The sequence below is a fragment of the Felis catus genome, chromosome C1, assembly GCF_018350175.1.
Source record: "Felis catus isolate Fca126 chromosome C1, F.catus_Fca126_mat1.0, whole genome shotgun sequence".
Taxonomy (NCBI): domain Eukaryota; kingdom Metazoa; phylum Chordata; class Mammalia; order Carnivora; family Felidae; genus Felis; species Felis catus.
The window spans coordinates 112,937,563-112,965,165 of NC_058375.1; the positions used below are offsets into that span (position 1 = coordinate 112,937,563).

A 27,603-nucleotide genomic window follows, 5' to 3' on the forward strand; every position below is an offset into this window, starting at 1 on the left:
CAGAGCCTGACACGGGGCTTGAACTCATGAACCATGAGATCATGACCTGAGCCGAAGTTGGACACCCGACCGACTGAGCTGTCCAGGTGCCCCATAAACACATTATTTCTGATGCCTTTTCTAATTGTGTTCTCCCAGGCACCTTGGTACTGGGTAAGGCCTGTCTCTCTGAAATGTATACAAATGGGTTCTCGAGAATCGGTGTGAAATGGGATATGACAGAACAGGTTTAATGATATAAGTGTCCAAAATCCTATGTTCATGTGTGTGCTTCTCAAAACTGCATAATTAGATGGTGACTCTGTGGGAAATCAGATGTGTCCAGTCCTTGTAATGAGATGCTTGGCTGGTAAGCTGGAATGAGATGCTTGGTTGAGGCTCTAATAAGATGCCTTGCTGGGAGTGTGTAATTAGACATTTGACTTGTTGTAGGCAAAGAGGGTTGTGACTGGGAACATAATTACTTTGGCGTTGGGAGAGAGCGATGCCAGGTACATCTTGGCTGCAAAGAGGGGCCCAGGCAAGTGTGTGGGCTCATGCGCTGATTGTAATGGTGTGCACAGAGAGGGGAGTGAGTCACACGGGAATCTTCCATTGTGACAGCAGGGTGCTATGGTCCTTTAGTAAGGTGTGACCATTAATTACAAAGAACAGAATGCAGGATGAGGCCATGGGAATGGAGTCACCCATGGGGCATAGAGGGTTGAGTGTGGACACTGGTGCTGAGGCTAGAATTCCTGTTTTATCACTATCAGAACAACCTTGGCAAATCACTTACATTCTCCCTGTCTCTCTCTTCAGCTCTAAACTTAAGTGAACGATACTACTTAACCCTTGTGTTGTAAGGCTTCAGTCAATCTATGGAGTGTTTAAAACAGTGCCTGGCATGTATGTAGGTAATGTACATGAGCGTTGCTGTTGGGAAGGGCTAGGACCTACCAGTGCATTAATGGATTGAGTCCTTAAACAGCTCTGTCAGGAAACAAAGTTGAGACATGCACTCACTTACCCGAAATTTGCACGTGTAGTAATTAGCCCCAAACGATCTACCATGCGGAAAGTAGATTTCTGGTTTGAAGGACATGGTGCCCATTATTGAAAGAGCAGATTGTAAACCTTTGAGCCAGATTCTTTGGGAAGCTGTGACGATGAAAGAAAGAGCCATAGAACTGATCTGATAGATCTGGGGGAGGAGTGGCTGTAAGCCAGGCCTCAATTTTCTCAACTGCATATTGAGGAAAACAGCCCCACCTCTTAGGTCACCTTAAAAGTTACAAGTGAAATAGGGTTCCTGGGTGGCTCAGTTGGTTAGGCGTCCAACTCTTCCGTTGTTGTTCAGGTCATGATCCCATAGCTCGTGGTTTCGAGATCCGCCTCAGGCTCTGTGCTGACAGCGCAGTCTAGTTGAGATTCTCTCTCTCCCTCCTTCTCTGCCCCTCCACTGCTCATGCTCTCTCTCTTTCTCTATCAAAGTAAACAAACAAATTAAAAAAAAAGTTACAGTGAAGAATATGTTAAAGAGTTTAGCGCAGTGTCCATTACTTAGGATAGTATTTGCCTGCAAGTAACAAAAAATATGACCAAGAGTGACTCAAACAAGCATAGGGTTGGTTTGTTATTGTAAATGAGAAATCTCAACACAGGCAAGTCAGGGCTGAAATGGATATTACTGGGTTGTCATCAAGGACTCAGACTACTGCTCTTTTCCTGATTTTCCATGCTTATTATACACCATTCTCTCTACTGGTCACAACACAGTGCCCCCTGCACTAAACTTCAGATTTCTGGAAGGAGGAAGAGATTTGAAGGGCAAAAGGCATCTATGCATATTGGTTAGTCTGTTGCCTCATAAAAAGTTCCTTCATGTTCCAACCAGTGTTTTCTGCTTACTTCTCCTTAGCTAGAAACGAGTCTGGACAAGCAGTTTTGTTAGCTCTCCAATGTATATATATGGCAGTCTTAATGGTTTTCTTGTGGATTGGTATATGCTCTTTATTTATTAAGGATATTACTTTTTGTCATCATTTTAATGGTTGACATTGAGGTAAATCTTAATGATGGAGTCTTCGCACTACAAAATTTTGGCAGACTTAAAAAAACTGAGGGAAAAATAAATTATCTTTTAAATGTTTATTTATTTTTGAGAGAAACAGGGAGGATGTGTAGGAAGGGCAGAGACAGAGAGACAGAGGATCCAAAGTGGGATCTGCAGTGACAGCAGAAACCCCAAGGTGGGGCTCAAGTTCATGAATTGTGAGATCCTGAGCTGAGCTGAAGTCAGACACTTAGATTGAGTCCCCCAGAGGCCCCCCAAAATAAGTTATTCTTAAAGCATGGGGACTGTTATTTTACAGGGTGATCACATTCCTGTGATTTTCCATATTTCTTGCTCTACAAAAGATTACAAATTATGTTTTTCTTTTTCCAGGACATTTTGACTTTTCTTCCTTTACTTGTACCTAAAATAGGAAGAGCTTCATTTCTATGGTAGAAATACAAAAGCGGTTACACAAGAAAACCAAGCCAGCAAATTAATTTTTCTCTGTGAATGTGAAGGGTTAAAAGTCTCTGAACATTTCATAAGAGGCATTTTACAATCTCGACAGCTCCACAGTGGTCATTAGTTATATGCCCATGGAGCCACTGGTGGTCTCTTTCCTTCATCGCTTTCTCTAAGCTTGAAAAGGAAATTTATTGCACAGTACGAATTATCTGTCTGAAAAGAACCTCCACTTGCGATTGGGCACTGCTGTGAGTTTCTCCTTTGATGATGAAAAGGTGATGCTGGATAATGTATTATTCAGGTTAGTTTAAGTTATGCTGCAGTAAAATAAAACCTCCAGATTTTAGAAGTTTAGCAAAATCAAAAGATTATTCCAATCCATGCCAGGTGTCCAAATAAGGTTGGTAAGGTGAGCTCCGCTTGCCAAAAGTCCTCAAGAATACAGGTGGACAAAGGCAACAGCGTCTTATCATGTCATTTGCCTAATACAAAGATCAGAATTCATTATAGCGTTCACAGGGAGGGCTGGAGAATCAAGTACAGAGTATTAGGTGCCTTAGCCTGGAAGTGACCTGTATTATTTCCCTCATATTTTCTTTGTCCAAAACGAGGCACAGGGTCATGCATCCAGAAGTTAGGAAGAACTGGATACCTGTGAACATTGGTTATGTCAATCCTAGTTATTCATTTTTTCCTAACTCCCAAAGGAAAGACAAAAGGTTATATTTGCTCTATCCATACTCCCACTCTGGCTTCAACCCTCTGCTTCTTCTGAGGAAAGTTTTGATACAAAAATCTCTAATGCAAAGAACTGACATATTGTCACTACTTTGTCCTTAAAACCTACGAAACAGGCCTAAAGAAGCAACCTGCTAAATGCTTAATCCTTCTTAAATTGTAATCGCTGGATATCATTTCTTTAAATAGTTATGTGAGCTTCTTAGCAAGACCTGGCTTCAGACTAATTCTCACCTCATCTTATTATTATCCTAATATTTTAAATTGTATTTTGCTTTAATCTTCTTTGCTTTACCTCCATCACCAGTGTCTGCTTATCTATTTCCCACCCTCCTCCCTCCCTCCCAGCCTCCTTCTTTCCTTCCTTCCTTCCTTCCTTCCTTCCTTCCTTCCTTCCTTCTTTCCTCCCTTCCTCCCTCCCTCCCTCCCTCTTTCCTTTCTTCCTTCCTTCCTTCCTTCCTTCCTTCCTTCCTTCCTCCTTCCCTTCCTTCCTTCCTTCCTTCCTTCCTTCCTTCCTTCCTTCCCCTTCTTTCTTTCTTTCTTTCTTTCTTCATCTCTTTTATCTGTTTTGTTTTTGCACTTGTATGGGCATGCCTTTGCTAATTTTCATTTCTATTTCTGGTGGAGGGATTATAATTCTCATATTTATTTAGAACTGACACTAATCATGAAAGAATGATAAATGTTTATTAAGGTACTTTTCATATTTTCAGTTTTCTTCTATTTAACAAATTTAATTTTGTGTAATCTTGTCTAGCCATTTTTACCATTTTTAAGTTCATAGCTCAATGACTTTAAGTATATTCACGTTACTGTGCAACCATTATCAGCATCAATCTCTAGAACTTTTTTCATCTTCCCAAACAGAAACTCCTTGTCTACTAAATAATAACTCCCCATTCCCCACTGCTCACAGCCCCTGGGAACCACCCTCTACTTTCTGTCTTTGTGAATTTGACTACTGCAAGTTTATCATATAAGTGGAATTATACAATATTTGTCCTTTTATGACTGACCAGTTTTTCCAACGCTATTTGTCAAAATGGTTAACTTTTCCTCCTTGAATAATCTTGGTTCCATGACCATATGTAAAGGTGTATTTCTGGGCTCTCTATTCTATTGCACTTTATGCTAATATAACCCCTTTTTTTAAATTTCTTTTTTTAGTGTTATTTATTTTTGAGAGAGAAAGACAAAGAGACAGAGACAGAGACAGAGACAGTGTGAATGGGGGAAGGGCAGAAAGAGAGGGAGACACAGAATCTGAAGCAGGCTCCAGGCTCTGAGCTGTCAGCACAGAGCCCAGTTCAGGGCTGGACCCCTCATGACCTGAGCCAAAGTCGAATGCTTAACCCAATTGAGCCACCCAGGCGACCTAGTGATTCAGTCTTTATAAATCCTGTTTTTCTAGTAATTTGTCCATCTCATCTAAGTTATCCAATGTGTTGGTATACAATTTTTCATTATACCCTCTTATAATCTTTTTCTAAAATTTCTCTAGAATCAATAGTAACGTCCCCTCTTTCATTTCTTATTCTAGTTATTTGATTCTTCTCTTATTTTTCTTATGTTAAATAAGAGTTTAACATAAGACATTTAGTTTGTCTAAATGTTTGTTAATTTTGTTAATCTTTTTGAAGAACTAACTTCTGGTTTCATTAATTTTCTCTATTTTTTTATTCTGTTTTATTTATTTCCATTCTAATCTTCATTTTTTCCCCTTTGTGGATTAGCTTTGTGCTTAGTTTATTCTACTTTTTCTAGTTCCTTAATACATAGCATCAGGTTTTGGATTTGAGAATTTTATTATTTTTCAATGTAAGCATTATAGCTATGATCCATAAGATTACATGTGTTGGATTTTCATTTTCATTTATCTCAAGATAGTCTAATTTTTCTTGTGGTTTCTTTCTTGGCTCACCCATTGTTTGAATATATAGTTTAACTTCAACATATTTGTGAATTTTTCAGCTTTCCTTTTACTGCCCATTTGTATTTTCATTCCACTGTGATTAGAAAAGATACTCTATGTGATTTCAATCTTTTAAAATGTATTAAGACTTGTTTTGTGACCATGGGGCACCTCGGTGGCTCAGTCAGTTAAACATCTGACTCTTGGTTTTGGCTCAGGTCATGATCTCATGGTTTATGAGTTCCAGCCCTGCATCGGGCTCTGCTCTGACAATACAGAGACTGCTTGGGATTATCTTTCCCTCTCTCTCTGCCCCATCCCTGCTCACATTTTCCCTTTGTCTCAAAATAAATAAACTTAAAATGTTTTAAATAAAAAAAGTGATCTAATATAGAGTCTAATATTGTGATCTAATATATAGTCTATCTTGGAGAATATTGCACGTACACTTGAGAAAAATGTGCTTTTATCGAGTGAGGTGTTTTGTATATATTTGTTTGGTCCAATTTTCTGGTAGTGTTGTCCAAGTCCTGTGTTCTTTTATAGATATTCTGTCTCGTTGCCATACGTATTATTGAAAGTGGGGTGTTGAAATCTGTTACTATTGTTTTTAGAGCTATTTCTCCCTTCAATATTGGCATTTGCTTCATATATGTAGAAGCCCTGATGTTTAGTGCATATATCTTTATAATTGTTATATCTTCTTGATACATTGACCCTATTATAAGCATATAATGTTCTTTGTCTCATGTGACAGTTTTTACATTAAACTCTAATTTGTCTGATATTACCATAGTCTCTTCTACTTTCTTTGGTTATTATTCATATGGAATTTTTTTCATCCTTTCATTCTCCATCTATTTGTATTCTTATATTTAAAGTGAGTCTCTTTTGGACAGCTTGTAGCTGCATCTGATTGTTTAAAATCCATTCTGCCAATATGTCTTTTGAATGCAGATTTTTAATCTATTTATATTTAAAGTTATTATGGAGAAGGAAGGACTTAAATTTGCAATTTTAGTATTTTTTCTGTATATTTGATATCTTGTTGTTTTTCATGTCCTCCTTTACTGCCTTCATTTGTGTTTAGCTGATTTTCTTGTAGTGATACACTTGATTCCCCTTCTCTCCCATAATGTGTATTTTGGTTCTCTTGAGAGTTCCCTTAAGTCCCTTGGTATCTCTTCACTTTACTTCATTATTCTTTTTTTCTACCTCAGAATCAATAACTTCCAATGACTGCTCTGAAAATCAGCTATTTCTTTCTTCCACCTGTTTGAATGAACTATTATTGAACTTCTCTAGTGGATTTGTCAATTCAGCCATTTTATTTTTCAGCTACACAATGTCCCTATGGTTCTTTTTTATAATTATATCTTTGTAGATTTTCTTGTTTTGTTGTTATATTGCTGTCTTGATTTCTTTTTTTTCTGTCTTTTTTTTTTTTTGGTTCATGTTTTCCTTTACCTTGTTGGGTATATTTAATTTTTTTTAATGTTTATTTATTTCTGAGACAGAGAGAGACAGAGCATGAGTGGGGGAGGGGCAGAGAGAGAAGGCGACCCAGAATCCGAAGCAGGCTCCAAGTTCTGAGCTGTCAGCACAGAGACTGACGCAGGGTTCGAACTCACAAACCGTGAGATCATGACCTGAGACAACGTCGGTCACTCAGTCGACTGCGCCACCCAGGCACCCCTTGTTGAGTATATTTAAGACTGTTGTTTTAAAGTTTTTGTCTATTAGTCCAATGCATGTGTTTCTCCAGGGAGTTTTGTGGGATTTATTTTATTCCTTTGAATGAGTCATATTTTCCTGTTTTTGTTTTTTTTTTACATGATTTAAGATCTTTAGTGGAAAATTGCTCATTTGAAAAAACAACAGTTCTACTAGTATTTATAGCCTGGCTCTATGTAGAGGGAAGACCTCTAGCAGGGCATGTTTGGTACCTTGGAATCAGCCCAATGTGAAGGATTTAAGGTCTTCCCGGCACTTTATAGGGCATGTGACTTTCCTGGGTGTGTGTGTGTGTGTGTGTGTGTGTGTGTGTGTGTTTATGATTCCCCCTAGAAATAGTTGTGTTTAGATGTCTTATTTTCACCAGGGATCTCATCCCTGCTTCTTCTCTGGGCCTTATGTATACTATTGTGTTCCTCAGTTGTAATCACTTGCCCCAGGCATATACAATTCTATAGTCTACTGGTGGATTCCATGGGTGTTTTCTGCTTTTTCTCATGGCTTTTATTAGTCTGAGATCCAAGCTGTGCTGGTTGCCCTTCTGAGCTCCAAGTTGGTGACACACAAATCAATCCTTCAAACAATCCCTAGACAGACTAAAATGCTGCAAGTCAGGGTTGCTATGCTTTCTCTGGAAGGAACCGGGGAACTGGGGACCTTGCCACTGCTTCTCTCAAACCATGGCACACCATATTGGAGAAGGAAGGGGAAAAAAAACAAAAACAAATAAAGTTTGTTACTATTTTGAATTTTTTTCTTTATTCGTCTTTCACTTGGTTTCTACAGATCTTTGACTCATTTCCATAGGTCCTATAAAGTTATTCTAGCCAAGATCCAGTACTTGCTTAGGGTTTCCACTGGGAAATGGGGGTGTGCAGTTTCCTAGTCTGCCATATGGCTGACATCACTCCCAAATTAATTCCTAAAATAAGACTATGACATAGGTATTATAGCTAATAGCCAATGTTCTTTTTTTTTTTTTCAGGTAAGAAAACCATGATATAGAGAAGCTGAGTTAACTCTGCCAAAATTGCACAGGGAAGAACCAGTGGAGGGGTGTTTTGAAACATGTTCTATACTTTCAACAATCTATCAAACTTAGTTTTATTCTAAGGTAGAGAAGACTTGATGCCCCCATTCTGTTTCCTAATCTTTTATTCTGACCCTAAATTTAGAAACCACAGAGGATGTGATATGCTGATACTTAAATTCAATTGCTATGCCATAGCTAAGCAGGAGGAATCAAAGTAGAGCTAGAAAGAAAAGAAAGAAATGGTGCATCATTGGTATAAATAACACGCAAAAGAAAAACTAACTTTACCCTTCAGGTGTGCAGAGCATCTGTGAATAATGACTTTTTATTTTAGTTATTCTTTCACTAAGTGTTTTGAAATCCACTGAGTAGGAAGGGTCACCAGAAGGATGATTTAGTGGAAATTGGAAAACAATAGTTTTAGAAGAGTGTTTGATTTCAATATATATCTTATGCTCTCTGGGAACCTCTTTCTTCTTAGCATTGAGACCACGTCTGGCAGGCAGTTGGCAGGAGGCAAAGGTCTGCAGCAAGGGACTACAAATAAGACAATTACTGGAATTCAGAAAAGCAGAAAGGCTTTCCCCACACAGAGAACTGAATATCAAACAGCAGTTTTATCTTACATTTTAAATGAAATGCATCTGTCTATTTCTCTCCAGCTTGTGTCTAAACGCCTGTGGTGGGAGATCTACTCTCAGAGTAATCAAACACTATTTTTTCCCCTTAATATTCATTTAAAAAAGCAAAGGGCTGCCTGAAATGTGACAACACTTGTAAAAATGGTTTAGTGGGCTTCAATTATAATCAATAATTGATTGCTAATTATCATTAATAGTTTATGAATCATTCTCACACATTTATGAATGCCACAAAGTTCAATTTAACAAATCTTGGATAAATATCTAAAATGGGCCTAACTCTTCTAGTTTGTCAAAACAGTGTAATGCATGATATATCTTTAGTTCAGTTGCTTATTAAACATGACTGACAGGAAAACAAATAGACAGAGTAAAGCTTGATTCATTAATTCAGATGCATTTGCTGAATGTTTGCTCCATTCCTAACACTAGGATAGGTGTTAAGGTTACAAACAAAAGTTGAATAATACATCGTCCCTGCCCTTAAGGATGTACAGAGAGGTACGAAAGAGTAAGACACAGAAGTAAATTAATAATCACAGTGCATGTGGTGCATGCTGAGGCAAGAGTGCATAACAAATGATGTTGGAGCAGAGAGGTGAGGCTCTATTTTGCAGGAGGACAGAATCATCTTTTGGAAAATTCAAACCTCATTAACTGTTGTAATTCAGCCATGGGCTGAATATGTACTAGTGAGGTAGACAGACAAAGTCTATATGCTAGCTTTAAGAAAAGAACTCAAGTTAATGAAGAAGGAAGATACTAAAAGATCAGGAACAAAGCCTCAGTCTTCGAAATAACACATGCACATAGCCTTGTGGAAGCCTGCATTATGAGTTCTCCAGTATGGCGGCTGCTATTTGCTTTGAGAACTTTCCAGATAGGTACAAGGAAAGAGATGGCTGTAAAAACTTAGCTCTTGCATTAAAATGCAAAATACCAGCGAGCCACTACTTACATTTACCTTAATGGAATGACACTTGAAAGAGAGGGGGCGATTTTTTAGCCTTTGTCTTTCCCCAATACTCACTGGGTGGCACAACATACCATGATGAGACTTATTATGCTCCATGTGTGTCCAGGGAGCCTAAAGAGGTGCCGGTATCCCCACAGGGACTACAAGGCATATGAGGCATGGCCAGTGGTGTAAGGCGGAACCAGAAACACAATGAAGAGCAGCAGAGGCACCTCACAGGGTAGGGCATACCCAGGGTAAGAGCAGCATTGGTTCTTAGTGTGACAAGTGGAGCCAGCAGCAAGCTACAGAGCCAATGGCGCCCTATGTGGTAGAAATAGGAGCCCATGGGGGACACCCTGCTCAGGATAGTGCATCAGGAATGCCTGTAAGGAAAAATCTATTGGTGAACATGTGGAGGAAACCCAGATATATTACCTAGGAGGGTGACTGTGGAATTAACCATAACCCCACTCGAACAACTGAGAACTAGAGTCACGGAACCCTAGGTTGTTGGTGTTGACAGGTGCCCCATCTGCACCCATTTTACACAGTAGAGAAAATTGAAGCATCATGTATACATACAAAATAAAGTGCCTAACATAGGGTGCAATGCATGGTTATTTCCTTTTCCTCTTTCTTACACTGTATTATTGAGCTATAATTCATATACTATACAATTCACCCACTTAAAATCACACAATTAAGAAGTTTTTAGTATGTACACAGTTATACAACTATCATCACAATGTAATTTTAGAAAATGTTCATAATACCAAAAATAATCCCTTTACCTATTAGCAGTCATGCCCATACCTACTCCACATCTTTTGTCTCCCTACCTTTTAGCAGCCACGACTCTACTTTCTGTCTAGTTTCATCTATTCTTGACATTTCATTATAAATGGAATCATGCAATATGTACTTTTTAGTTACTGGCCTTTTCCACTTAGGATAATGTTTTCAAGTTGCATTCACACTGTAGCAGGCAATAGTACTGCATGCTTTTTTGTTGTTCAATAATAGTCTATTACATTGGTTGACAAAATTTTGCCTATCCCTCCATTATTTGATGGAGACCTGGGTTGTATCCATTGTTTGGCTACTCTGCTGCTGTGAACATTCACGTGCAAGTTTTGAGGTAATTGCATATTTTCATTTCTTTTGGGTGAATACCTGGGAATGAAATTATGAGGTCAATATTTAACATTTTGAGGAACTGCCAAACTATTTTCCTAAAACAATTGGCCCCTTGCACATTCCCAGAAACTGTGTATGAGAGTTTCACATCCTTACCAACACATGCTAATGTTTCTCATTCATTATAACCACTTTAGTGGGAGTGAAGTGATGTGTCATTGTGGTTTTAATTTGCATTTCCTAATGACAAATGATGTTGAGTATTTTTTCATGTCCTTATTGAACAATTGTATATCTTTGGAGAAATGTCTACTTAAATGCTTTGCCTATTTTCAAGTGGATTATCTATCTTTTTGTTATTGACTTGTACATAATTTACATATATTCTGGATGTAATTCCCTTATCAGATAGATGACTTCCAAATATTTTCTGAAATTCTGTGGTTTGTGTTTTCACATTCTTGATGATATTTTTTGTGGTAAAAAAGATTTTTCTGTTGATGTAATCCAATTCATCTATTTTTCTTTCATTGTTGATTTTGGTGTCATATCAAAAATACTAAAAGAAAGTCCAATCCAAAGTCATGGAAATGTATTTCTATGTTTTCTGCTAAGAGTATTTTTTTAGCTTTTGTGTTTAGACCTACAATCCATTTGGAGTTCATTTTTGTGCACAGGGTGAGGAAAGGGAAAGACTGAGCTCTCTGGCATGTGGATATCCAGGTGCCCCAGCACCATTTGTTGAGGAGACTGTTCATACCACCATTAAAATGATTTTAGAATGCTTGTCACAAATCAATTGACCATATAGAATGGCTTTATTTTTGGACATTAAATTCTATTCTATTGATTTATATGTCTATTTTTATGCCAGTAGGATACTGCTGTGATTACTCTATCTTTCTGCAGTAAAACATGAGAAAATGTGATACATGTGTGTGTGTGTGTGTGTGTGCGCCACATGTATGGATATGATGGAATATGATTCAGCCTTACAAAAAAGGAACCTTGCATTTGTGACGACACAGAAGAACCAGAAGGGCATTACACTAAGTGAAATAAGCTAGAAAGAGAGACAAATACTCCATGGTTTCACTTTTATATGGAACGTATACATTTTAAAAAGCCAAACACTTAGAGAGTAGAATGGCAGTTTTCAGGGCCTTTGGATAGGATAAATGAGGAGAGGTTGGTCAAGTGTATATATTTTCAGCTTTAGGATGAATAATTCTGAGGATCTAATGTATAGCTTGGTGACTACAGTTGATAATACTGTGTTGTATAATTGAAATTTGCTGAGAGTAGATCAGCAATGTGTTCTTGGCATTTCCATGCCAACTTAGGGTCAACTTGACAATGTCTGCAAATATGCAGAATCTTCAGATCCATCAACAGAATATTGCTATTTTAAGAATAATAAGGGAACCCCAGTCCTCTTGGCCACATCTGTCGGTCGGTCTTTTGCAAGACAGAGCTGGGGAGTGGAGAGAGGTTAGTGGCCTGCCCTTCCTGCGGTGAACTATTGCCCTAGGCTGCAGCTGGCCTGAGCGGCAACCCCATGTTCTTGGCTACGTTCATCTGGTCAAAAAGTCCCCTTACACTGAGCTGGGAGGAAGCAAAGGTGGGTCATACTGCAGATTCTGTTTTTACGGAGATGTAGATTTTCTCAAATATATGTGGGTCTGCTTTCTGTATGCCCATAGGGAAATTTACCGAGACTAAGTGGTTAATTTTGTTTTCTTTTCCTTGTTATTTTTAAAAATACTTTTCAGCAGGTAAATGATTATTTTACTGGAAAGAGCACCGACTGAGCTTCTCACACAGTGCCTCTCTAGGGTTTCTTAACCTTATCTTCGTTTCCTGATTTTTGCAAAAAAAAAAAAAAAAAAAGGCATTATATGGCTCTACCTCACTATAAACCAACAAATAAAATGTAGGCCTCTCTGGTCTTCCAGACAAGAGCTGTACTCTCCTACATGCACGTTCTTGGAACAAACTATCATTATTGTATTTAATCACCTAATAATATTGCAATAATTTTCTTGGGACCTCAAAGCTATGTCTGTGACAAATTCTTCAGTGTTATGTGGGTGCCTGGCAAATGCCTGACGTGGACATGCTGTTCAAGAAGCATTTATTGAGTAAACAAATGAATCCACACATGCATGAATAAGGTTAGACAATTGACACAGAAAATAATTAGGCTTTTATCTGTATAGTTTATAATATGAATAATGGGAACAATATAATATCACATATTATTCATCCAAATACTTTCACTGACCCCTCTTCCATTCAGCACAAATATAAATGCCAAATCTCAAATGTAATTCCGAATGTAATTCCTTCTCCCAGGGTAACTTGGAGTTATCCCAGCTTGCTGACTAAAGGCTATATAATGGTAAAGTGTTTTATAATATGGGGAATAAAGCCAGGGAGACTTTTCAATAAAGGGACAATTTGCTGTGAGAGGAAAATTAGAATCAGCAAATTTTTTGACCTGACAAATTAGAAAATATTATTACTATTTTTCACCCAGTGTACTTAATAATTGCCAAGTACTTGCTCTAATGTACATTACAGTCTATTAAATCATCTCTGTGCTACTATTGTCTGTATTCCTATTATTGCATGTATCACCCAGTACTGTAATTACTGTGCTTATTTATGCATTTATTTCCATCATTAGCTGGCGTTCTTTGAGAGTCATCACAAAATATTGAATATCTGCATTCCCCAGACGCATAGCACATAATCAGTGCTCAATAAATATTTGTTGAATACATCATTTTGTGTATTGTAATACTGTGTCTTTATGTTGACTCCCTCAAGCTTCTCAAAGGTAGTCTTTTGTCTTCATGACAACATTCCCAGATTGAATAATTGGATCACCAAGTCAATATACTGAAAACTTTGCTTTAAAATTCACAGCCCATGGGGCGCCTGGGTGGCGCAGTCGGTTAAGCGTCCGACTTCAGCCAGGTCACGATCTCGCGGTCCGGGAGTTCGAGCCCCGCGTCAGGCTCTGGGCTGATGGCTCGGAGCCTGGAGCTTGTTTCCGATTCTGTGTCTCCCTCTCTCTCTGCCCCTCCCCCGTTCATGCTCTGTCTCTCTCTGTCCCAAAAATAAATAAACGTTAAAAAAAAAAATTCACAGCCTTGGATACAGGAATTGCTCTATTAACACACACATCCAAATCTCAAAGACCAAACCTCCAGCTTGGTTACATAGTCTACTTTCTCATGGCGCCTCCAACCAATCCGTTCTCTGATGAGAACTCTCCAAGCTACAGCATTGCTGCAGTATTTGGTTCATCTGATATTTGTTACCAGTGGTTAAGTTTCTCTGTGGGCTTTCATTCCTCTTCTTCTTCTTATTTTTTTTTAAAGTGTATTCATTTATTTTTAAAGAGAAAGACAGCACAAATGGGGAGGGGCAGAGAGAGAGAGAAAGAGAGAGAGAGAGAAAGGCTCCCTACCATCAGCGCAGAGCCCAATGCAGGGCTCGAACCCACAAACCATGAGATCTTGACCTGAGCCAAAATCAAGAGTCTGTCACTCAACTGACTAAGCGACCCAGGATACCCTCATTCTTCTTATATTAAGCCTTCTGTCAGGTCCACCTAAGTCTTACAATAATCCACAAGGGAATTTGATTTACCTGTTTGTTGGTTGGTTGATTGGTTTAACTATTTGGCATTTAAGTCTTTGTGAGAGAATCCACAACTTTGTACCCTCTACCACCACAAGACTCTAGGAACCACGTCATCTCTCTTCTCAGTTCTGTCAGCAAAGGAAAAGGGCAGATAACATAGGCTCTGACAATTTTATAATCCTCTGTGAAATGTTGAATCAGGAGTAAGTGAGGTGAGGGTCAGTTTGAATTCATTAAATAACTCACTGTAACATCAGTGTGTAGGGGAATTGATGCCCAGTGGTGCCAGGATATTGCCCAGACAATACCTAATATAAGATAGATGTTGTGTTGCTTTCCTTTTAACCATCCGTGTCCTCCATGGTGCTTACCTGCTAACCTATCTTATTTTCCAGACTCTCATCAATATTGTGAGCTATGCTGTCTTTTTAATAAATCTGTTGTTTTCTGTAATGTAATCAGGGTCAGTTTATCTTTCTGGGAACCCAAAATTTTGACTGACACAACATTTAAACTTTAAAGGTAAACAAGGTTTAAATATTTTGCTTTCCAGGAAGCTACTCAGCCCCAGTATAAATCAACAGATGCAAATGAATGTTTCAGATAAGAATATTATTTCAGATAAGAATAATTCCTTGCAATAGAGTGGCTGAATCTTGCTTTTTCTTGGCTAGGATACAAAATAGTGGCTTGCTCATACCATCTCTTAAATCTCTTGATGGAGAGAAGCATCTTTAAAACTATGTTCACAAAATATTAGTTTCAGGAGAGTTTAGTGAGTATTCTGAGAAAAGGGGATTCATGGTCACATAACTTTGTGGTACACTGGATACTAAATCCTCCTCTTGGAGATACACTATGCACTTTAGCCTATATAAGATTCTGAAGAGTCTTAAAATAATGACACCATTTATCTTTCTTTTACACCCTTCCTGGATTCAACATAGAGCATATATTTTGCAACCTAGTAATTAGCATCTTGTGGAGCAGGAGGTTACTGAAACCGATTTGGAGAACACTGGTGGGGATGACTGGTATTCTTGATTCACATCGTGGAAAGAGCAGATGCGAGCCTGTGAAAGGGATTTGCCAACCAACCGGAAACACTTTAGTTAGTGCTACTTTCCGACTCTGTGTGGCAACGTTCCATGCAATTCTTGCTGTATGCTTTCCACTGTAACTGCCTTCAGAGGTTAAAAAGTGGAAGGGGGGATTCATTTCAAGACCACCACCACCAAAAATTATTGGGAAAATGCGAAGGATCAAATATTCGTAGAAACCTAATGCCATTTGGAGGCAAAATATGCTCCATAATTTCCTTAACAGGTATTAACTGGAGTGGAAATGTAGTGTTTTTAATTGGATGCTAGGTGAGAAAGCAAGTAAAGGAAATTTCAATATTGCTCATTTCAATATTAATCATAATAGAAAAGCATTAGACCCCATTTTTTTAAAAAGTGGAATCTGAAGATATTAGTATAAAGATAATCAGGTATATATATATATATATATATATATATATATATGTATATATAACTTCTTAAATAGAAAAGTAAACGTCAAAAAAGGACAAAGAGTGAACGATGCAGATTATATAGAGAAATGATATATATGTTTGTATCTAGTATGTTTGTCTGTCTATCATATGTGCATACTTTTATCTAGAGACTATGACATAAAATATGAAAACAACTGGAAGAAACCATATCAATCACACTAGTAAATATGGGTGGCTCAAACTCATTACTTGAAAATTAAAAAAATAAAAGATTTGCAAATTTGCTTAGAAAGTAAAACCAAATACTATACAATATTTATACACAAAGCAAAGAGATTGAGAATTTTTAAAAATAAGAAAAAGAAAATACCAACCAAAAAAGGAAAAAAAGAAAATAGTATCCTAATTTTGTTGTATGGTAAAGAGAATTCAAATAAAAGTATTAGCAGAGACAAAGAAGGAGATTTTGAAATAGTAAAGGGTCACAGATGGTGACCCTTTGCTAGTATAATGCAGATGTTAAAAAAGTTTATTAATATTTATTTGCTCAAAGATGCAAAAATAACTTACATTAGAGAAGACACCAACCCACCACAGCATATTAATAGTGAACTTTAATACACTAAAAAGATAGTTTTAGTTACAAAAAAAAATCAGTAGATATTAGAAAAAAGAAATAGAAAGCTATAAAAGACCCAAATAACAGAAGAAAAAGTTAGGTCTTTTAGCTATATATCAAAATCTGAGCCCCAGTTATAAAGAATACACCCCTCTCAAGTACACAAGAGATACTGATGCAAATTGTTGATCTATAAGATCATAATGGAAACTTCTATAAGTTCAAAAGAATAAAAATAACTCAAATAGAATTCTCCAACTACGAGACAACAGTGCTACTAGACAGTAGTTATCAGTAGAAATCAGTGTGACAGACTGACCACAAGACCATAAACTAAAACATAATGCAATGTTCTAACAGACCACATACCCAGAAATAACATGACATAATACTAAACATTAGATGAAAATTAAATACAGAATGAAATATACACAATTTGAAAATCGTGAAAATTATAGCAAAATATAATAATCTAGGACATAGAGCCAAAGCTGTCACTACCAGAAATATTTTAGCATTGCATATCTTAGAAAGAGTAAAAATGTATGAGACACTAAAAATGTGGGAAATAAAGAAAGAGTAAAGCACATGAAATGAGAAGAAAAGAAATTACAAATACATAAGTAAATATTAATGAGGAAGAATACAAAAATACATAGAACTTACAAATAAATCTAAACTCTTCAAAATTTAAAGACAAATCACCAGCTACATTAAGAAAGAAAGAAAGAAAGAAAGAAAGAAAGAAAGAAAGAGACTGAATGAGCCAATAAACAAACTATAGAACGACAAAGCAGAAGTAATTACCAAAACAGAAGAAATTTAAATTTTAGCAAGATTAACTTGGACAACTCTGGCAAATAAATGAAATGCAAAAACATGTAGAAAAAATAACTTATAAAATTGACTCTGGGAATGACAGGAATATAAAAAGACAAAGTAATATAGAGAAAATAAAATAGTTAAGCAGTACTTTCCCAAGGGTGCCTGGGTGGCCCAGTCAATTGGGCTTCTACCTCTTGGTTTTGGCTTAGGTCATGATCTTGTGGTCCATGAGTTCAAGCCCCACTTTGAGCTCTGTGTTGACAGCTCAGAGCCTGAAGCCTACTTCAGATTCTGTCTCCCTCTCTCTCTGCCCCTCCCCTGCTTGTGCTGTCTCTCTGTCTCTCTCTATCTCAAAACTAAATAAACACTAAAAAAATTAAAAAAGTACTCCCCCATGAATATGTATGTATATGTAGAGAGCTACATATAGATATTAATATGTTGATACATCGAGATACAGATATAGATATGGATATATTTGACACTACATTGAGGTATAGATATATTATGTATATTGATATTGAGATATTGATATCTGTTTCATCAAATCAAAATTATTTTTTATAGGAAAATTTTGACTAAACACTGCATTAACTCTCCATAAAATAAGAATCATGGGTCAACTCTCACAGTGCTAATGGTTGCCTGGGCTTAGTTCAGTGGGTTTTGCTCAGTCTTTCACAAGGTTGCAGTCATCAAAAGACAACAGGATCTTGAGTCAACTCAAAGGCTTTCTTTCTTACATTCTGGTGCCTGGACTTGGAAGACTCCAATAGGGGAGAACTGAAACAGCTGGTTTTCTCAGGCATCAGTCTCTAAGTCCACGGGGCCCCTCTACATTGTGCCTCCAGCATGGTGGTTCAGAAATGTATTCCTTCCGTGGAAGTCCTACGGTTTGAAACACACGTCCCAAGAGACATCAAGGTGGAAGTTTCATGATATTTTATGATTCTGCCTCAGAAATCATACTGTCCATTCTGCCACATTTTATTTATCAAAAGCAAGTCACTAAACAAGCTCACATTCAAAGGGCAGGGATCAGACCCTAACTCTTTATTTCTACGCAAATGGTAAAAGAACTTGCAGACATGTTTTAGAACTACCATAGTCACTGTGTTTACAGAGTTAACACAGAGATCAATAACTGGTGAAGTAAAGGTGTATGCTATCTAGAGATTCAAAAATTGCTAAGGGAGATTCATAAAAAAGTTGTTACCTGTCAGAAGGAGAAGACAAAATGATCATGGGAGAATTCAGAGGTAGTAATAATGTTCTGCTTTTAAAGCTAGATGGTGGGTATTTTCCAAAGATGTCTGCAACACTGGCCCCCATCAGATGAGTTATTTTCACTTTGCCACTTCTCATGCAAAGAAGTAAGGTATAGACTTCCTACCCTTGAAACTTGGTAAGCCTGTGACTGCTTTAACCAGTAAAATTGTTTTGAAAGTCCCAAGACTAGGTCAGATAATGTGTGGCAGACTCTTCCTTGCTCTGTTTCTACCCACTGGAAAACTGGTTCGTGGAGCTGAGCCCTGAGTTGCCATGTAAGAAATCTCTGAGGCTGCCATGATGTCAGGACGCCAAGTCATATGTCAGAGATTCTCTTGGGAGTTCCAGTCTTGGAGTAATTACAGCCCAGACCCCATCTTGAGAATTATGTAATCAACCTATGTAATCACATCAGACTTTGAATCTTCCCACCGGAGCTCTAGACACTCTCACACAAAGACCAGCTATTCTACCTTTTGTTGGATCCAAATTCCTGCCCACAGAACTTTGAGTAGAATGAAATGGTCATTTCCAGCTGCTGGGTCTTGGGGCAATTTGTTACACAGCAATGATAACTACAGTCACATGGGTGTTATTACTATTATATGTTATGTATATGTATGTATATTCTCTTGCATGTTTTGCTATACTTCGCAAATAGATTTTTCAAAGGAAGGAGGAACAAGTTCCAAATGAGTGTACAGTGTAAAATATTAAAGCAAAAAGTAATCCACTGAATGGAAAGGAAGTATACTGTATTTGAGGAGAGTTTAATTTAGAATAGGAAGAGAGGAATGAAGGGCTGTTCTTGCATTGACTGCTTTTGTATCATTTGATTTCTTTTTTAGTTTATTTTAATGAACGCATTTTTACTTGTTAAATGAATCTTATCTTTGTTAGCATTGAGTTTGTATGTGGAAGTAACCCATTCAAGTAATTGTGTTATAAAGAATATGTGCAGACCTCTCAGAGTGGGTGGTATTGGGGTGGGTGGGGTCGCTTGCCTTACCCAGTACTTCCTGGCATCGTGGAGCACACTTCCCTGAATGGTAAGTAGTCCTCCAGTCAAAGAATAGACTTCAACAATGTGGAGAACGGTTTTGGGTGATCTCACTTAAGAGATACTGTACATCATGTAATACACTATGATATTCACATGTGGTGGCCCCGAAAGAGTGCTGATAGACAGCTGACTTTGAGAACAATTACAATTGAGATTTATGTCACAGATTAATAAGATGGAATGAGAAGAGGAAACAAACTAGATTGGAACATGCTTCTTAATTTTTAATTTGGAAAGGTAGACTCTACAAACCACAAGTCCGATGGACTGTCACACTAGAACAGTGGCTCCTTCACTAGGATGGGTGTAAGCAGAGGTGTGTTTATTTAAAAATGATCAAGGATGCTGCTGACAAAGATAGATATAAATATGTATAGTAATAATAATGACGGCAGCAACAGTAATTTTAGCACCTGACTATGTTACCAGTACTCTTTTAAACACATAGCTTGTCATTGGTGGAGCTAGGATTCACACGCAGCCAATAGGCTTCAGAGTCCACCTTCAACCACAAATGGCTGACCAGGTCTCATAGGGGATTTAGATGAAGAAATATAGATAGCGAAGTCAATGCAGATATTGCAACAAAGATATAGAACATTGTGAAGGCACACACACATACATATCCACAAACACATAAACAAATGTCGATATTTAGGACAGGAATGCAGTGTTTGTATAGAGATCCACTAATGTGAACACCTACATTTCAATTTGAAAAATAAGTACCCTCTTCTCATTCCTCACCCATATCAGAGCAGAGGAGAAGAGTTGAGGTCAAACCAAAGTAAGTATTTACCTTTTTTTTTTTTTTTTTTTTTTAGCAACGTCCCACTGTAACTCACTTGCCTGATAAATGCTCTTTATCTCTGTCAGCATACTTGCTTACTAGCATAGGGGTGGAGAAGCCTGGAGCCAGAAAGGGACTACACACCCTAACCGATGCTAAATGTGTTGTGTGACGTGCACAGCTAACGCTCGAGAGAGTGTGAAACAGCTCAAACCAATGCTTCCTGAGTTGCAAAGGCAGGATGTAAACAACGTTTAGAATCTTGGAGAATAGCAATTGTTCTCTCTTTCCTTTTATGTTTGTTTTTTTTTTATTTTGAAAGCGTGCACCTGTGAGCGGGGGAGGGGCAGAGAAAGAGGGAGAGAGAGAATCCCAAGCAGGCTCTGGGCTGTCAGCCCAGAACCCGCCGTGGGGCTTGATTTCATGAAGGGGGAGATCATGACCTGAGCAGAAATCAAGAATCGGACACTTAACCGACTGAGACACTCAGGCGTCCTGCAAATGTTCTTGAAATAATTGGTTCTATTTTCTCTTCTTACCCCTGGAGGACTTTGGAGGTTAAGTAACTGGAAACATAAACACTTGGGTATATTTTCCAAACTCCCCATGTCTTAGTCTCTGCAATGGCAACAGAGAATACTAACACTAATAATAGCAATACTAATGATAGTTGTTCTGTAGGCTTGTGATGATTAAGGGGCAGATAAATGAAGCTCTCGGTTTAAATAATTATAGTAATTATTCTAAAGTTAATAAGTTCCTTTTCCAATTCTAGCAGATGAAGGAATTCCAAAGGGGCTGAAATGTGTCTTCAGTTGGTTCTGGTGCCCTCCCTGGCCAGAGCCCAACAACAATTCAGGACAGTTTTACTCTGCTACAACTCATTTGCACTTAAATGCATCTGACCTACAGTCAGCTCAGGAGACTAACTCTAGAGGAGTAATTACATTTTAGCAAGAGGCAATGACTTAAGTCAAAGAAAGATCTCTCCTGGTGGTAATTTGGAATCAGTTTAGTCCAGTTTGAGAGATACCCTTAGGAGAAAAGCAATCTTTAAATAGTTCAGAGTCTAAGGAATAGTCTACTACTGAATTCTGACAGCCAAGGGAGTGTAAGGGTGTCCAATCAGACCCTTTTCCTCAACAGACTGTGAACTCATTCTCGATGCCAAGGAATGAACTAGAATTTACTGGAGATTCTTTTCCCTCTTGGATTCCTCCTAAAATTAACTGAATTATCATAAGATTCCTCATCATTAAAAGGCTTCAAGACTCAAATGGAAAAATTCCTCACGGTGAAATTTCAAGAACTCTCAATGGCTGTGGAAGGTACGTGTGTGGGGGAGGAGACTATCCTGATTGTCTTCAAATATAATCCGAGCAAAGGAACATTCATTGAGTCCCAACATTCACTGAACATTGCACTATCATGGGTATTTTCACATGGGAAATTATCCTTAATTCCCATGCATAATTAAAGAAAGTTATTAGTATTCCATGTAGCTTTTATTGCCACATATTCATTATCAGGATTGTGAAAAATAAAGAAAAACTACACATATAAAAACAAAAACACAATTTCATCATGAAGACCTAATAGCTATGAATTATTTTTGTGTGTTTAAGTTGTAATATTTTTCAGCATATGCATGATATATTTTATAGAATTTACATTATACCAGACATAAATTATGAATCCTGATCTTTTCACTTAGTATATACAGTTTAACATCTGCATAATATTCCATCATATAGATATTTATGAATTTAGATAGTATTATCTTTCAATAGGAAATGTACAGGAATAATGCAAAACAGACAAAAATCTACACTTTCTGCAGGATAACTCAGTTATAATAACATAGCAAATTGGTAGAATAGATTCTATAATATAAATTAACATCAAAGCACTATTTAGTTGCTGTCAGTGAAATTTATTTGCCCAGGACATTTGCAGTTTATTTATAGCTGTCATAAAGGTGAATTTCTGAAATATATTCTCAGAAAGGTTCTGATGGCTTTAATGCTTTATGTGCCCACACTGGTATTTAAAATTTTTATGTAAATGAAAATGCCACGGGTGAAAACCAGCTTCCAGGTACCTGATTCTACCCCTCCTTCTTTCCATTTGTGACCTTATATTTTGGTACAGTTAGCCCTAATGGAGAAAATATCTATTGTTCAGAGCAAGTCAACAGAAAGAAATAGATTTGTGTTGGTCTGTCTATGGTAAAGTTCTCATCAAAGTGGAGCTCAAGCAAGTTTTCCTGTGTGCATGGCTAATTAGTAGCAGCTTTGGAGCAGTAATCACATACCTGGAATGGACCACATATAGATTGATGTTTTCAGACAAGCCCACCTTATAGATTTTTCTACTCTCTGTAAAGCATCAAGGAATATCTCAATATGAATATCTGTTTTAAAGTTCAGAGCAATTCTCTCCCAGAATCCCTGGAAATAAGTTTATAAATAAAAATTTCATGATATTCAGGTTATGTTTATAATACATAATCTGTTGAATCTATCTATCATCTATCTATCTATCTATCTATCTATATAATGTATCTATTTATATGTAGATATCTTTCTCTCTCTCTTTCTCCTCACCCCCCTCTCTCTCCAGTAGAGGGAGTGCTCTTGGGAATAACTATTACAAAAATGTTCTTCCTGGGTGCTTAACAACTTATTGACTGCTTGGTCTAATCAATGGCAGGTGTGGTTTTCTATACACATCCTCTCTTTTGGCTTTTGGCTTTAGATCAGAGTGAAGGGGAGAATGGAACTAGGGAAGAATGGCTACTGAAAGATTTACCAAAACTTATTTAACTCCCAGAAGGCTGGATATTCAGTAAGTTCTACCTTTTATATTATTAATAATGCTGTGGTTAATGTATTTGTGCCTAAATTCTTGTCTGCACGTCTTATTACAATGTAGGAAAAATATTGAGAAATGAGCTTCTAATTCAAAAGATCTAAACATATTTGTGTCTAAGTTACTTTCTAGAAAGTACATTTCAGTTGACATAGTCGCCAGCAGCGCATTAATATATGTACCCGCCCACATATTAGTTGTTCTTAAAGGCTAAAATGGCTTAAAAACTCAAAGAAGATCAGCTTTGATGGTGGACTTTCAAGAACATGACAGGTTGTAGAAGAAACTGCATTTAGAGAACACTCCTGGGAGCATCCTTCAAATGAAATAAAGCTAACATTTTGACACCTACTATATACTGTAGTAGATGCTTAGGAAAGATTATTTTATGTTATCTTCAAAAAATCTCCAGCAGATTAGTGCTTTATTCCTATGATTGCATTTTTGGAAACTATCTCAGAGAGGTTAATTGACTTGCCCTTGATCAAACATCTTGGGTAATGTTTGGGCTTCTCACTGACACATATCAGACAATAAAACAAAATCAGACTACTCTGCCTCCCAGATCATATGGTATAAAGGGCCAATAACTCAGATGATTAGACTCCCTTCTCTGTGGCCCTTCATCTTATGTTTAATTAAACTGTAGAGTTACAAATACCATTTCACCAAATTCATTACTCATACAAAATCCATGAGTCACATACAAATGACAGTACAATATTGAGAATTTCTATAAAGCTATTTATCACCATCACTTTTAGATATTTACTATTGTTTAATAAACAGCAGATTACTATGTCTTGGCATAATGAGGCAAACATCCACAAAGAAAGGTAAGATTTCAACAACACTTAATTCATGGCAAGGCTAACTGTTTTTTGTGTGGGCTCATTAAAAGCTGCTGGTTTTTATAATCAATTCATAATTTTGAAATAATATCAAATGGAATTATTGTAACCACAGAATAAACTAGGATAAGAGAGAACACTCATAGGTGGAAGACGGAGCTGTTTGCCCCTGACGAGTGAGTAAATGTGCATAGATTCTTAGTAACAGCTGCTTCTGTTAAATGCAATCACTTGTTTTCCCTGGCTTCAAATCTTGTGTGACTTGGAAATGAAGGAGATTTCTATTATATATAATTACTTTCCACAACAAAGGAACAACAGCTAAATGAAGTCAATTACTAATTGGAGGCAGCTTGTCAGATGAGAAGTGGTATAGAGTAATCAATAGTTACTGAAGCTACTATGTTGGAATCACTGGTGGAGATTATCAGAAACGTGAATGGTATCTGTTTCTATCGAGACCCTTTTGGTTTCTGTGAACATGGGCTTAAAAATTATATTCCTTTCTTTTTAAAGTTTATTTATTTTTGAGAGAGAGAGAGAGAGGGAGAGAGAGAGGAGAGAGCAAGAAGGGGAGAGGCAGAAAGAGGAAGAGAGAAAGAGGGAGAGAGAAAATCCCAAGCAGGCTCTGTGATGTCACTAGAGAGCCTGATGCTGGGCTCACTCCTAGGAACTGTGAGATCATAACCTGACGTGAAATCAAGAGTTGGATGCTTAACTGACTTAGCCACCCAGATGTCTTGTCTTCTTATTCTCTCTCTCTCTCTCTTTTTTTTAAATAATAGCTTTATTGAGCTATAACCCAAATACCATGCAATCCATGCATTTATGGTGTACACTTCAATGGCATTTAATGTACTTACAAGGTTGAGCAACCATCACCGTAATTTTATTTTTTAAATATTTTTAATGTTTACTTATTTTGGAGAGAGAGAGAGAGAGACAGAAACAGAGCATGAGTGGGGGAGGGGCAGAGAGAGAGGGAGACACAGAATCTGAAGCAGGATCCAGGCTCTGAGCTGTCAGCACAGAGCCAGACCCAGGGCCCGAACCCAAGAACTGTGAGATCATGACTTGAACCAAATTTGGATGCTTAACTGACTGAACTAAGAGGCGCCCTATTCACTATAATTTTAGAACCTTTCATCACCCTCAAAGAATCTCTTCCCATTAGCAATAATTCCCATTACCCCAATTCCATCCTTCCCATCCCTAAATGGCCCCATCTTATGTTTTAGGGAGCCCTGGTGCTTCAAGACATTCATCATTACCTGTAAACAATGAAAACTCAGAGTGCTGATCACTAGACAGTTTGACAGCCTATGCTGCACCTTGAAATTATTATGCTCCTGGTTTTAAAATATTCTGTATTTACTTTCTTAACTGCATACTTATTTTTTTTTTTCTTTTCCAGAGGTCTCCGAGGAATAGAGCCACCTTTACTAAATAGTGGTAGTCAAGGTCAGTTAGCCAGGAAGTAAAGGGCGAAAGAAAATGTAGTTATTTTGATGATTAGACACAACATTCCAGAATATCCAGAGGGGAGGAAGCAAACTCTCTTTTAATACTGGACCCACCGTAGAAGTGTTAATGTTGCAACTCAACAGTGCAAGGATGGCAAGAGAGGACGTAGAAGGGACCACGGTTGGCTCAAGGAGAGCACAATCTGAATAAGTCAAAATCTGCTTTTATTATCTAGCCTTCCTTGACCGTTATAGATCCCTAGGATCTTTTTGAATTTAGTAACACCTGTTTATCTGAACAAAGACAGAAGTGCAGTAGGTTGGTAACTTAGTGCCAAGAGACCATTAGCACCGTGGCCTTATTCTTCATCTATACTGGAAGGGAGTTGGCCTGTCCAAGACGATCCCAAAGATGGCTTTCACCTTACTGTCTATAGTTGTGTGACTACATTGTCTGTGTTGCCCAATTTTTATCCTAGGATTAACCTGGAAATGAACAGCATTCACAGTTTACAACCATTGGGCTCTTAAAATACAATATCATCACAGAATCTAAAGAGGTAGGAAATTTTTCCTGGAAAACGAAGACACTACCAAGTCAGTGAGAAGCCGCTTTACCCAGGCCCTCATATGGTATGCCTACTAAAAATTATTTAAAGTATCTGATTAAAGTATTGGTTCACCTAGTGAAATATGTGGTTACCCTTAAGTGGTTTGATGGAGATCAATCTTCTCCCAAGACAGACTTTCCACCTTCATCAATCAGTGCCCTTCACCCTCATCTCACACATGCATGCACACACACATGCACACACACACACACACACACATACAGCATGGGAAGCTCCACCCCTGAACTCCTGTTTATACCCTACTATCCTCTAAAACCATTCAGGCTATTTCTTTCCAGGATCTAGAGCTGTCTGGGATGCCCAGTGTATGTGATAAAAGCAAGGCTGCCAGAAGAGGTTGAAAGTTTGACAAGTAAACTGAGACCAGAGGGCAGGTGGGGAATGGGGTCAGAAAGGATTCAAAGCACAGGGAGAAGTCCCTGGGAAGATCTGAAGCTTCCCAGAGTACAGGTGGCTTTGCTAACAGTTTAGAGTTTTGTATGTTGTGTGCATACTTCTGTGTGTGTTTCTGGTGGGGGAGGATGATGGTGATGCTGAAGAGGTAAACAGGCCTTTGGGGATCAGATTTCATACTTACTGGGTTCTTGACACGTGTATTGCTTCATAGATGCTTTCTCTTAATGCTCATAATCATAACATTTGAGGACGGACAAAGCAATATATGGGAGCCTCTGAGAGCTCCAAGTGAGGTCATTCATCCTTAGAGTTAAATTTTAAAAAGATCACACTGGAAGGAAAAAAAAAAAGATTACCTTGGCAGTCTTGAAGAGAAAGGATTGGGAGGTGATGCCTCTCAAAGTTAATACATATAAGGATCACCTGGAATATGTGTTTAAAATGCAGATTTCTCTTCTCCCTCCAGAGACTATGGCTGGGAAGATTGAATAAAATTACCCTGATGTAAAGCATGAGAGTGTCTGGAATATAAAAGGTAAAAGTAAAATAAAAAGTAGCTATTCTGCCACCTCTGCTGATTTCTATGGTGATAACGTTATGATAATTAGCCAATTAGGATCTAGGAAGTGGGGTCACACCTGAAAAGGTAGGTCCCGCCCAATGTCAATGACCTGCCAGGGGCACTTCATCTCACTTGTCTGGTTCTTTAAAGGAAGAATTCCCCAAGTCTAAATGGACCTTAGAAAAACCTGGGTATCTTTCAAAAATATGATTTCAGAAGTAATTCAATTAGATTTGGGTGTGGGGAATAAGTATTGGAATTTTTATAAAGATCATCAGGAAATGTTAATATGCAGATAGATTTGAGAACTGCTGACCAAATTACAAAACCCTTATTTTTACCTTGCCCTGGGTCATTTGTCAACAATGTAGATTCCTGGGCTTAACCCCAAATATATCTAACCATATTACTTGGAGGGTGGTGGTGATGGGTTATCTCATATTTCTAGGTACCC

General features: G+C 37.7%; 1 long non-coding RNA gene across 1 annotated transcript; it reads left to right on the forward strand.

Annotated features, from left to right (window-relative positions):
- The first annotated feature begins 21,523 nt into the window (after nt 1–21,523).
- Nucleotides 21,524–26,186, forward strand: LOC123379381. The gene is made up of 3 exons (XR_006583769.1): nt 21,524–21,702; nt 23,132–23,221; nt 26,039–26,186. It is a non-coding gene; the product is annotated as an uncharacterized LOC123379381 (long non-coding RNA).
- Nucleotides 26,187–27,603: the final 1,417 nt, after the last annotated feature.